This window comes from Neomonachus schauinslandi, chromosome 12 (assembly GCF_002201575.2).
Source record: "Neomonachus schauinslandi chromosome 12, ASM220157v2, whole genome shotgun sequence".
Classification (NCBI taxonomy): Eukaryota; Metazoa; Chordata; class Mammalia; order Carnivora; family Phocidae; genus Neomonachus; species Neomonachus schauinslandi.
In genome coordinates, this window is record NC_058414.1 from 104,018,870 (window position 1) to 104,032,440 (window position 13,571).

The window sequence follows — 13,571 nt, forward strand, 5'->3', positions numbered from 1 at the left end:
AGAAAGAAAGAAAAGTTATACTGATCACATTGAAAAAAAAAAAAAAGTTAAAGTCTGGGATCTCAAAACTTACCCAGCCTGCTGCCTCTGGATAAGTGTGTGTGTGTGTGCGTGTGTGTGTGTGTGTGTGTGTTGAAGATCCCAGGGAACTGGGATGCTACAATTTATCTTCATAACCAGTTCTAATGCCCAAGCTCCTGAGTCAGTGGCCTTTATCAACGTAAATGAGGAGGCTCAGCTCCTCTCAGGCTGCACACTCAGTTCTTCTTACAGTGACGTCTGTCTTGCTTAGCTCCTGGCCTACACCTGGGAGTGGGATTTAACCTGTTTTTTGAATAATATTTATAAGAAAAAGCATGCAAATAAACATGTAGCATTAAATGAAGAATTATTTGTGAAAGCCACTCAATCATTTCCTGTAGTTAGGTCACTGAAAAGGAACCATACACTATTCTTTTTCTGAAAGATTTGTTTCAGAAGCATTAGAAATCCAAGTGGGAATAAATCAGATTAATTTTCAAAATTAGCAGGGATAAGCTTTATTCTGAAATCATGAATGTTCTCTTTTAATTAAATTCAAATGCGGTTAATCCCTCTTAGGCATGTTATAATATTACATAGTAGACTGGCGTGTGGTGGGGGAAGGCAGCGAATATCCTTGATCCCTGTGAATAATTAGACCGGTTGGCTTGTAAAGCATAATGTCTAACATTGTAAAAATCCCAATCTTCTATTTCTGTCTCATTGGCAAAAATAAATAGGCTTGTGCTAGGCGTACACACTAAAACAGGAATTCAGTATTGTTCAAGGACACACACTACAGAGCCCCCGTTAGCTAGCAATGGTTTATTCAACTTGGTTTTCCTCTTCCCAAAAGCATATCAAGAGAATCATTAGATTAGCAGCTCTCACAATATGCTACTGCTCAGCCAGGTCATCAACCAAGGGGTAGGGACAGGAATCCATTCACTGGAGTGCCATGGGGACGTGGCAAAGAGCTTGTTTCTGCTTCCCTGAACCACTAGGGGTCCAACAAGATGACAGCCGCCATCAACGTAAACATGGCTACCAGCCCAGCCTGCCCAAGCCCACCCTCATTCAGCACTTCCAAGCAGGGGCGGACCTGAATCTCACAGACACACCCACACCCCTACCTCTTCTTCATTTACAGAGTCACGGTGGACCTTCTTCATCTGTTAATGATTGCAAGCAAGAGGAGACTCAAGCTTACACTGTGGGCAAAGTCAACACTTGCCTGCCCCACCCTAGGATATTGATGACGGTCTTCATGTGCTACACAGGGTGGGGGATACCTTGCTTGGGTGAGGAAGACTCCTACAATCACACCCTTCTTGTTCTCTTCGGTTTCACTCATTCAGTTCACCAGCATCACGTGCTCTGTGCTCAGCGTTATCCTAGGAAGTACAAGTATGTGCACAAATAAAGTTTATAAATAAGTACAGGACACTACTTACAGGTCTCAGCTGTCCTGTGCTTACACATTAGGAAAGAGACAAATGTAATTAATCATTTTAATTAATTGATTAAAATATTAGGTAATGACTGATAAGTGCTAGATAGAGAATTAAAATAGGATCTTGTGGCAGAGCAGATTAGGTTGCTAGAGACACAAAAAGGGGGACTCTGAAATGTGGAAAGGGGAGAGTGGGCCAGAGGAACCACAGCAGCAGGACATCTTCCAAACCCCGGCCCTGGCCAGGCATCCCTTGACCCACCGCCCTAAACAGAAGGAGGCTCAGGAGGGCTCACCCCTTCCCCACACCCAACAGGAGTTCTGCCCACCAAGACCAGGTGACCGAGCAGCACCAGCAGGGCTGACCCACTGACAGGAAGTGACTGGGGGACACATGCCCTCCTGCACTAAGGGAAATGGGGTGGCCTGGGGCTCAAGCAGGGAGGACCCCGAAGCATTCTAGACCTCCTAAAGCACCAGGTAGCTTGGCCTGAGGAAGGTCCCTCTGCCCTTTCAGGTGGCAGGACCGGTGGGAGCCCCACCAGCACCAGATAAAAGCAGAGCAAACTAGCACCTCAAAGTTTCTGGACATTCGAACCCCAGCTTCTCAGAACCCCAGCTCACAAAAGTAGGCCAGGAGCTCTGTGCTGAATCTACCCCGAGTGACCACCTGCCCCCTGAAATAAAAGCTTTGTGCCTCACCCAGAGTTCCCGGTCCGAGAGCCGAAATGTCTGGAGACACGTGAAGATCACCTGTCACACCCAGAACTAGAAAGGTCACAACAAATGGGAAAAGACAACCGGCGCCAACAACAAAATCAGATCAGATGTTGGAATTAATGGACAAGGAGTTTGAAGTAGACATCAGTAAAAATGCCCCAGGGAGTAATTACAAATTCTCTGAAAACAAATGAAAATAGAAACCTCAGTAAATAAATAAAAATTATTTTAAAAAATGAAAACCATGATTTCTGAGTCCAATTCTTTATTCCAGAAGCTCCTTTCTGAGGTAGCGTGCAGCTTAGCGCCGTCTCTGTCCGCTTCGGCCACTGTGGCATACCACGGCCTGAGCCAGAAAATGCAGAAGATGACGGTGCTGCCCATCGACCTCCTCTTCAGATCCCTGCAGAATAGCCTCTGCATCCAGGTGTGGCGTTAACGAGCATGTGAGCAGGCGGATAGAGGGCTACGTCATTGATGAGTACATGAACCTCAGATGACACAGAAGAGATTTATTCTAAAAGTCAGGAAAACAACGGGCTCAGATCATGCTAAAAGGGGTTGATGTTACTCTGCTCCAAAGTGTCTCCAACTAGAAATGATCCATGAAGTGAGAAATTCTTGAGAAGGCCATGTACTTTGTTTTTTGAGATCGTTTCTTGGAAGAATAGTCTGAAAAAAATTTGTTCATACTGGGTTTTTTTTTTAATTTTATGTATTTATTTGAGAGAGAGAGAGCACAAGCTGGGGGAGAAGCAGAGGGAGAAGCAGACTCCCCACTGAGCAGGGAGCCCGACGAGGGGCTCAATCCCAGAACCCCAGCATCACGACCTGAGCAGAAGGCAGATGCTTAACTGACTGAGCCACCCAGGTACCCCATGTTCATACTGTTTTGATTACCTTTATGTTATTACCAGATGACAATAAATGCTGTGGGGTGCTTTTTACCTAAAAAGTAATAATCATAAATAAAGAATGAAAGTTACAGAACTGAAAAAATACGGCAACCAAAATAGAAAACTCACTGGACAGGCTCCACAGTGCAGTAGAAATGACACATGAGAAATCAGTGAACTTGAGGACAGACCAGTGGAATTTACACCACCTCAACAAGAGAGAGAAAATGACAGAAAAAAAAGCACAGAGTTTCAGGGACTGTGGGACAATAATTAGCGATCCAACATTCATTTCCTCAGAGTCCCAAAAGGAAAGGGAAGAAGGGTAGAGCTGAAAGTGGATTTAAGGAAACCCTAGCTGAAAACTTGGGAAATTTGATAAAATACATAAACCTCCAGATTCAAGAAGTTAGGTCACCTTAGACAGGATAAACCCCCCAAAATTCATTGACGATGCATCGAAATTAAACTTCTGGAAACACAGACCAAGAAAAAATCTTGAAGGCAACCAGAGAAGTCGCAAAGTACCGATAAAGGAACACCAATTCAAAGGGCAGCAGATTCCTCGTCTGAGACCACAGAGGCCCAAAGGAAGCCATGTGACGTTTTTCAGGTCCTGGAAGAAAAGAGCCATCAGCCACAAATTCTATACCCTCCGTCAAACTATCTTTGAGGAGTGAAGGGAAAATGGAGACATTCTGGGAAGCAGAAAAACCGAAACACTCAGTCACCTGCAGACCCTTCCAGAACGGCCACAGGAAGTCATCGGAAGGTCAGGGCGATGAGGCAGGCAGGGGCCTGGGGACATCAGCAAGGAAGGACGGGCAGATTGGAAACCGGCAGATACCACAGGCCTGCCTTTTCCTCGTTGAGTTCTCTACATCACCTTTGATGATCAAAACAAAAATTATAACACCATTTGATATTTGGGACCATGATATGTGAGAGTGACGAAAGGAAAGGAGCCGAAATGGAATTAGGTTTGGTTGCTTCGTGTGAAGAGGGAGAATGGGGGCCCGCAGAGTCTACACTCCCTGAACACTGATCCGAAGAGACTGACCGACTGAACTGTGACACGGCAAGCTCATACCAAATGTGGGGAAAGCACACTGAAATGTGTGTCCTTAGCGCGATATCACTGAGACCCACTGCTCGACTGAACAGTATTTAAAACGTATGAGCACTTAAATGTGTGGACAGAAAAACCTCTCTTGCTTATTTTCCCCTTGATTTAGCAATAGTCAAACCTGCAAATGCATAAATTTATGCTAAGTGATTACAAAGATGGTGACTTGCATAATGATACCTCTGTTTGCAGTCGTGATTTTAAAGCCCGTGACCTGATGAGCCATCGCTCTGTAGGGCACACATCCAAATGGTCTTATTCTGCACGCAAGGTGTCTGCACACAGGGTGTCTGCACGCAAGGTGGCTCGTGACCTTCTCTTTTTTTTTTTTTAAGATTTTATTTATTTATTTGACAGAGAGAGACACAGTGAGACAGGGAACACAAGCAGGGGGAGAGGGAGAGGGAGAGGCAGGCTTCCCGCAGAGCAGGGAGCCCGATGAGGGGCTCGATCCCAGGACCCCGGGATCATGACCTGAGCCGAAGGCAGACGCTTAACGACTGAGCCACCCAGGTGCCCCTTCCTTTGACCTTTTTTTTTTTTAGATTTTATTTATTTATTTGACAGAGAGAGACACAGCGAGAGAGGGAACACAAGCAGAGGGAGTGGGAGAGGGAGAAGCAGGCTTCCCGCCGAGCAGGGAGCCCGATGTGGGACTCGATCCCAGGACCCCAGGATCACGACCTGAGCCGAAGGCAGACGCTTAACGACTGAGCCACCAGGCGCCCCGGCTCGTGATCTTCTCTTTCGCCTGAAGCAGGAGCACTGCCTTTATCACTCGCCCTGTGTTTCCACAACCATCTACAATCAGATGGAAGGAGAGCGGGTTCTGCTGAGCGGGCAGCCAAGCCGCAGAGAGGCCGCCACAAATGCGAGACTGGGAAGGTAGACAGGGGGTGCTAGGAGACGCCAGGGAGGCAGCCCTGAAGCCCAGAGCCCACTCACTGGGTGGACGGCGGCAGGAGGACGGCCCTGCCCTCGGGAGCCTGTGGTCCTGTGACGAGGGTCCTCCCTCCTCCGTGCGGTCGCCCCGCTCGCCCCCTCAGACCATGGATTGGCCATTTCGGGGCTCTTCCTCCGAGGGGCAGCCTCGGGGGGGCGGGGCGGGCAGCCTGGTGAGGCTGGAGGCTGGAGTGGTCTCCACCCCTCTGTTTCTGGTCCCCGCAGATGGTGGTTGCCCCTCAGCTGCTCGGACTTCTGTGTGGTCGGGGTTCCGTGTACCCCCAACTTGACAGTGTGGTTGGGCCCCGTAGTGTGAGCCCCTGACCACCCTGGGTGGTGGCCCCTCCCCTGCCTTTGTCTGAGGTCCTGCTTCCGGCCCTGCCTCTCCCTTAGGGATCCCGGCTCTGCAGAGTCTAGGAGCGTGGCTGCCCCCAGCACCCTGGCCTCGTGCTGTGGAAGAGAGAAGCTGGACCACAGGAATGTGCCCTCCGGCGTTCTCATCGGAAGGCTCTACTGCAGTCGGGGTCCCCTTCCAGCCCCTGAGGGGGGGACCGGCCTTGCCCTCCAGCCCCCGGCTCCACAGCCATGATAACAATACAATAGCACCAGTGTGTCCCTCACACTGAATTCGCTCTAGATCCTCTGCTGAAATGGAGTTTCTGAACCTGTAAAGCTCAGGGCAAGAGGCTAAACAATGAAAAATTCACTGAGTTAATGAATCTGACCTGGGAGACCTTCCCTGGAGAGGCGTGCTCTGGACTGTGCCCGGAGCGTTTGGCAGGGGCTGGCCCCCAGTCGTGGGAAAGCCAGAAGGGGAGTAAGCACGGGGCCGTTGAAGGAAGGCCCTCCGCTGGGATTGCATTCACCTCCCCTTGGGAAATCCTGGAGACAGTGAAACACGCCCTGGGGCTCCGGGAGCCTGGGCCCCTGCGGCCTCCCCGACCATTCAACCCAAGTCTGTCAGCTGTACGTAGGGGCCTGCCCCTGCCACCCCCACCCACCCTCTGCCGGCACACAGGACTCGCTTTGTACCCATTTGCATGGAGATGGGATGCCACAAATAAAACACTAAATTCAGAATTTAAAGAAAAGTCTGAATTCAGAGAAAAAATAGAATCCAGAACACTGTGAGCTTTTCCTCTGGAAAAGTAGAAGGGACAACTGTGGAAGTGTTAATATTTATACTGCCTTGAGACCACATTTCAAATGTCAAGTTTCTATGTAATTGTGAGATAGAGATAAAAATAGAGGAATTATTATAATTCCGTCATAATTTGCTACTTGACCAAAATAAACTAATAAGATAAATAAATACGGCTGCTTTTGCCCAACTGACTAATATGACCTGCATGGAAATAAAATACTGGATGAGCTGAAGATGCCGTGTTTAAACTGGATTAGCGACAGAATCTCAGTGTGCTGTTTCGATATAATTAACGTGATGATTTAATATGTTTTTAGCTCAGAATCGTCGTGAGGAGTTTTTTTTTGTAATAGCGTAGAAATGAAAACACACTCGTCCAGACATCAGAGGAATAAAAGGTTGTCATATTTTTGAGTTCCCTTGGCAGAGCCATCCATCTCGCCCTGCGCAGGAGAACGGAGATGTTGTTCTTCCGATCATTCTCAGTCATTATTTAATGCGGGGCAACAGCCCCAGTCTTCACTAATATATTAACCTATGGCTCAAAAAGGCCTTGCAGTGAACCAACCGAGGACTCCTCGTGACGGGTTTATATCACAGGGCTTGGAGAGACTGACCTCAGGGTTAAGCCTAATGTTAGCTGCAGATGGAAGAAGCCCACCAGCGAGCCAGGAGGGGGCCGGGAGAGCCCCTGCCTGGTGCATGATAGAGCACCAGTTAAAAACATCCACGATGCAACCTGATAATGCAACATCCTGCAGCTTCAGAAAGAAGGAGGTAGATCCACCGTACCTGCCCGGCCTCGCCTTCTGCTCCTTCCGCGGCAGCCCCGCCAGCCTCCTGGCTTTCGCCTGGACCGCACTTCCTGCTCTTCCCCAGGCAACACTTCCTTTAGGGAAACATGGAAGAGAAGGATCAAGACCCAACTTCACCTCGCTGAGGCCTCCTCTCATCACATTTTAAAGATCAAAACCTTCACCAGCCAGAGCTGCCCCTTCAATGCTTTGTTTTTGGCCACAGTGCGTATCATTGACATGCAATCCCCTAAAAGGTGAATTCCATAAGGTCCATAAGGGCAGGAGGACAAGTCAGGACCCAAGCAGGAAACAGAGGGGAACCCTGACTTGGCTTCTTTGAGGACAGTTTATAAAAGGGCCCTTTCCCAAGATTTGGATGGAGGCAGGGAAGGCTGGGGTGAGACAGCACCCCAGGGCAGGGACTCAGCCTGGAGGGGGTGTGTGTGAGGGAAGGATAGCCGAAGGGGGGGAGCCACCTGACCTTCAGTTCAGGGAAGCTCAGCCAGTGCTAACTGCCCCACAGCGAGGGACCCTGGATCCTATATGCGCTCCCCCCTACTCCACAGCTGCTCCTCATTTCCCACCCTCACCAGAACCCAGAGGTGGGGGCTCCACTGAATCAGCCTTCCAGGCCACAGAGCAGAGGGCAGAGGGTGGAGGGGCATCTGCAAGGTGACACAGAAGGGAAGTCAGGTTTGTCTGCTGTTGAATTCCCACCACTACTGGGGCACAGGAAGTGCAAGCGTCCTGGGGCTGCCGTTACAAAGGACCACACACTGGGGGCTTAAAACAATAGAAACACGTTCTCTCACGGTTCTGGTGACCAGAAGACAAATGAAAATTTCAGCAGGGCCGCACTCCCTTGGAAGACTCTAGAAAAGATACTGTCCCGCATCTGTCTGCTAGCTCCTGGTGGATGCAGACACCCCTTGGCATTCCTTCTCTTGTAAATGTGCCACTCCAGTCATGGCCTCCGACTCCACATGGCCATCCCCCTGTGTGTCTGCCTCTGTGTTTGTACTTATAAGGACACCAGTCAAGGGCCCATCCTAAATGAGCATGACCTTAACTTGATGACATGTGGGAAGATCCTATTTCCAAATAAGGTTGTATTCACAGGTCCCGGGTTTAAGACTTCAACACAATTCAACCCGTGATAGTGAGTACTCAATGAATCAATGAGTAAATTGTACTCTTCTGAGAAAAAAAAAGAAAAGAGAAGTAAAGTTTGAGGGAAACTTGACCAGGTCATTAAAGGGCCTCATTCCATTATATATCTTTTTTTATTTTCTTGATGTGATGTCAGGTTATGGGCAGCAGTAAATCCCCAAGAGAAGCCAAAGGCCAGGATTTAGTGCCAGAAAGAAATCTTGAAAAAAAATTTTTTTAAATCAAAACCCCAAGGAACTAGAAGCAGGAAGCGTGGGGTACAGTCTAGGCAGAGGACCCAGGAGAGGTTCAGAGCTCAGCAGCATGGCATTCGGGATGGGAGTAGGTTGATGTCACCCCCCCACCCCTGCATGCACGGTGCAGGGACCAGCCTCCCCTGATGAGGGCTCTTCTCTAAAGAAATGGAATGGCTCCAAGGCAATTACCAAGCCGGGTCTCCCAACCCACCCACCCTGAAGCAAAGCACAACAGGGATGAGCCTCAACAGAGATTCAAAGCCCTCTCTCAACACACTGGTGCCTCCTTCCGGGCTTGAAGGTCCACAGAGAACGGCCGGACATCCTCCTATGAATGAGCAAGAGCAAGAAAACAGGAAAAAGGAAACCAAGAAACCATATGTACTTATGGTCCCAATTCAATTAAAAAAACACACAGTGTGGGGCGTGTGGCTGGCTAGTCAGAAGAGCATGTGACTCTTGATCTCTGGGTTGTCAGTCCAAGCCCCACATTGGGTGTAGAGATTACTTAAATAAATAAATAAACTCAAGAAAATTACACACAGTGTGTTCGTAAATACATCAACATACACGTGTTTATATATGTGTATATTTGTGTAGCGTGAGTATGTGCAGTGGTATTTCACTGTTGTTTCAATTAGGTTTCCCTCGTGACATGTGATGTGGAGCATCTTCTCATGAGCTTATTTGCCATCTGTGCATCTTCTTTGATTAGATGTCTGTTCAGAACTTTTGCGCATTTCTTAATTGTGTTGTTTATTTTCTTATTGTTGGGTTTTAAGGGTTCTTTGTATATTTGGGTGGCAGTCCTTTATCAGATGTGTCTCTTGCAAATATTTTCTCCCAGTCTGCACTTGTCTTCTCACTCTCTGACATGGTCGATTGCAGAGCAGGAGTTTAGTTTTAATGAGTTCAGCATATCAGCTCTTTCTTCCATGTTCTGTGTTTCTGGTGCTGTGTCTACGAAGGCACACCACACCCAGTGTCTTCTTGGTTCTCTCCTCTGCATCTAACCGGAGTTTCATTGTGTTGTGTGTTTTACCTTTAGGTCTAGAATCCATCTCGAATCAGTTACTTCTGACAGCATTTATATTATAGACAACTCAAAATTAAAATTGATAAGTTACAAAACCACGACGAGATACCACCTCACAACTGTCAGAATGGCTAAAATTAACAACACTAGAAACAACAGGTGTTGGTGAGGATGTGAAGAAAGGGGAACCCTCCTACACCGTTGGTGGGAACACAAACTGGTGCAGCCACTGCAGAAAACAGTATGGAGTTTCCTCAAGAAGTTAAAAATAGAACTATTTTTATTTATATTTGCACAACTAGGTATTTACCCAAAGGATACAAAAATACAGATTTGAAGGGGTACATTCACCCCAATATTTATAGCAACATTATCAACAATAGCCAAATTATGGAGAGAGCCCAAATGTCCATCAACTGATGAATAGAGAAATAAGATGTGGTATATACATATGCTGGAATATCACTCATCCATCAAAAAGAATGAAATCTTGCCGTTTGCAGCAACATAGATGGAGCTAGAGAGTACTGTGCTAAGTGAAATAAGTCAGTCAGAGAAAGACAAATACCATATGATCTCACTCATGTGTGGAATGTAAGAAAGAAAACAGATGAACATATGGGAAGGGGGAAAAGAAAAAAAGGATAGAGAAAAAAACCATAAGAGACTCTTAATGATAGAGAACACACTGAGGGTTGCTGGAGGGAGGCGGGTGGGGGATGGGCCAGATGGGGGATGGGCGTTAAGGAGGGCCCTTGTTGTGATGAGCACTGGGTGTTGTATGTAAGTGATGAATCACTGAATTCTACTCCAGAAGCCAATATTGCAATGTATGTCCACTAACAAAATTTAAATTAAAAAAATAGAGAAAAATAAATAAATAAAACTGATAAGGTTAATTAGGATCTCATAGAGATATCAGCACCCCCATGTTCACTGCAGCAGTTTTCACAATAGACAAGATGTGGAAACAACCTAAATGTTGATCAATAAGTGAACAAATAAAGAACATGGGATATAGACATACAGTGGGACCTTATTCAATCTTACAACAGAATATATATTATGTCCTGACACCTGCTACAACATGGATGGGCCTTGAAGACATTATGGTCAGCGAAATAAGCCAGACACAGAAGGACAAATACTGCGTGATCCCACTTATATGAGGAATCCAAAAGAGTCAAACTCAGAGAAGTAGAGGGTAGAATGATAGTTGCCAGGGGCAGGGGGAAGGGAGAAATGTGGAGTTGTTCAATAAGTATAAAGTTTTAGTTATGCAAGTTAAGTAATTTCTAGAGATCTCCAAACAACATAGTGCCTAGAGTTAGCAATTCTGTACTTTATATGTTAAAATTAGTTCAGAGTGTCAATCTTGGGGCGCCTGGGTGGCTCAGTCCGTGAAGTGTCTGCCTTTGGCTCAGGTCATGATCTCAGGGTCCTGGGATCCAGTCCTGCATTGGGCTCCCTGCTCAGTGGGGAGTCTGCTTCTCCCTCTCTCTCCCTCTGCCCTCCCCACTGCACATTCTTTCCCTCTCTCTCTCTCAAATAAATAAATAAAATCTTTAAAAAAAAAAAAAAGAGTACAGATCTCATGTTACATGTTCTTACCAGAAAAGGGGCAGGGGAGGGGGCATGAGGAAAATTTTGGAGGTGATGGATAAGGTTTTTACCTTGATTGCGGTGAATGTATTATAGGTATACACCCAAACTCATCATATTGTCTACATTAAATATGTTCATTTTTAATATATCAGTTGTATGTTATTTTTTGAGAAGAGATTGATACGTCTTAGATATCAACAAACCAAGTATGGGTATTCAGACAGCAAAGCCAAGGTTGTGCTCTAAATGTTAAAAACCCTGATTTAGGGGCACCTGGGTGGCTCAGTGGGTTAAGTTTCTGCCTTCAGCTCAGGTCATGATCCCAGGGTCCTGGGATCAATCTCCGCATCAGGCTCTGCATTCAGCGGGAAGTCTGCTTCTCCCTGTCCCTCTGCCCCTCCCCCTGTGCACTCTCTCTCTCTTTCTTTCTCAAATAAATAAAATCTAAAACAAAACAAGACAAAAGAAACCCTGATTTATGTTGCCATCCTCATGAAGGACAGCCAGGTCTTCCCGTGGACTAGGACTGTTGAGGTACGAGACAAAGTATTTTTCAAAAAGCACCTGGAGGTTTATTTAACTACCCAACAAGGGGGCTCCTGGGTGGCTCAGTCCTTGGGCGTCTGCCTTCAGCTCGGGTCATGGTCCCAGGGTCCTGGGATCAAGCCCTACAATGGGCTGCCCGCACGGCGGGGAGCCTGCTTCTCCCTCTCCCACTCCCCCTGCTTGTGTTCCCTCTCTGTCTCTCTCTCTCTCTCTGTCTCTCTCTCTCTCTGTCAAATAAATAAATAAATAAATAAAATCTTAAAAAAAAAAATAAGTACCCAACAAGCACCAGTAATGCCATTAATGGGACCAGTAACGTCCCATTAAGTAGAGTCCTGGATAACGGTCACCGAGGATGGAGCCCAGCGTTGTATTTCTTACTGTATTGTATTTCTTATCTCATTTAAGGCTTTGTTGAAGAATATTTTAAGGACATCTCTTCTGTCATCAAAGAACTCAGCAAGACCTCCGGAAATGAACACCAGTGGATCCGCCAAGCAATCAAAGAAGTTAATCTGTTCAACAAGCTTGCTTACCATTATCAGATCAGATGCCGGAGTCAGTCTGACAAGAACGAGGTGTTGATGTCGGCAGGATGCTATTTTGCTGCTTCTCTTGACCGTAGCTGACCAGTACATTTGGTTGCTTCCCAAGGCCTGCGGGGGACACGACAGTAGCTCTGTGTTAGCAACGCAGAAGAGCATCTCCTGTTTATTTAATTTCAGAGGCCACACGACCAGATAAGCTAAGAACTATTCTAAAATCTTTACAAGTGAGGGCTGTGTAAAAAAGAGCCATCTTAACATAATTAAACATGGACTTTTATGTCAGAAGGCCATTCCGGCCCACTCTGATTTTCTCACTGACATTATGATAAAGGCAAAAGGTGCATTAAAAGCTTTGGATCTATACTGAGGTCATAAAATCTCGCACATAGACAATTCCTGTCTCGGGATTCATATGCCAGAAACAGATCAATAAAAGCCGCAGAAAGTTCTCCAGCATCTGCAGCTGGCTGTTCCCTGAAGCACAAGGGAATGCTCACGAGTCGAGTGCTAAAGCATGCCCGTGATGCTGGTATTAAAGGTACAATTTACTCAAACAAAAGAATTTGTTTTCTATTTATTTTCTTGGAAAAATGAATTGAGAAATGAAATATTAGACCTGCCTCATTTTTCGGGATAAAATTCTGTTGTAACTCCAGGTCTACACCAGGCCCAGACAGGTGGCCTCTCCACCCCCAGTAGACACTAGAGATATTGAGTCTTGAGCTCTTAGGGTTCAACTTGATAAAACTCTAGAGGCAGGACGGAGTTTGTCATCAGAAAAATGTCTTCATTATGGCAAAGTGATAGTGCCAGACAGAAGGCAAAATAAGCAAATGTGTGCTGGGGTAGATGTTCACACCTGAAATCCTGTAAGAATGGCACTCTGAAGGACAGCATGTACACAAGCGTCTCCAAGGTGAGGGGACTTCTAGATCCACACTCCATCCCTGCAATAGGAAGGACCACTTTCCTGGCAACAGAAAGATTAATCATACATTTCACAAAGGAGACACAAAGTTCGGTAATGTGAGACCTTGATTTACAATGGCCTCCTGATTTATAGTTGTGTATTTTTAAACCATGCTATTTAAAACACAGCTAATTTAAAAGCTACTGTGTAGGCACCATCTGACTGTTGCTAAAGATTTACTCTGCGCTAATACAAAAATTATTCTGTCTAACGTTATTCCCACTTCTCCTGCGCCGAGATCCAACCTCCAGTAAAATTGCTTGTCAGGTGATAGATATTGGTTTCCTCTGGGTAGTTACTATTTCTTTTTCTCCCCCCCCCCCAAATACAGTTTAAATGCTACAGACACAACACAAGAAGG

The 13,571-nt window shown here is 46.4% G+C and overlaps 1 pseudogene; it reads left to right on the top strand.

The window, feature by feature from the left end:
• Nucleotides 1-1,037: 1,037 nt before the first annotated feature.
• LOC110582771 lies at nucleotides 1,038-2,790 on the top strand (annotated as a pseudogene).
• Nucleotides 2,791-13,571: the final 10,781 nt, after the last annotated feature.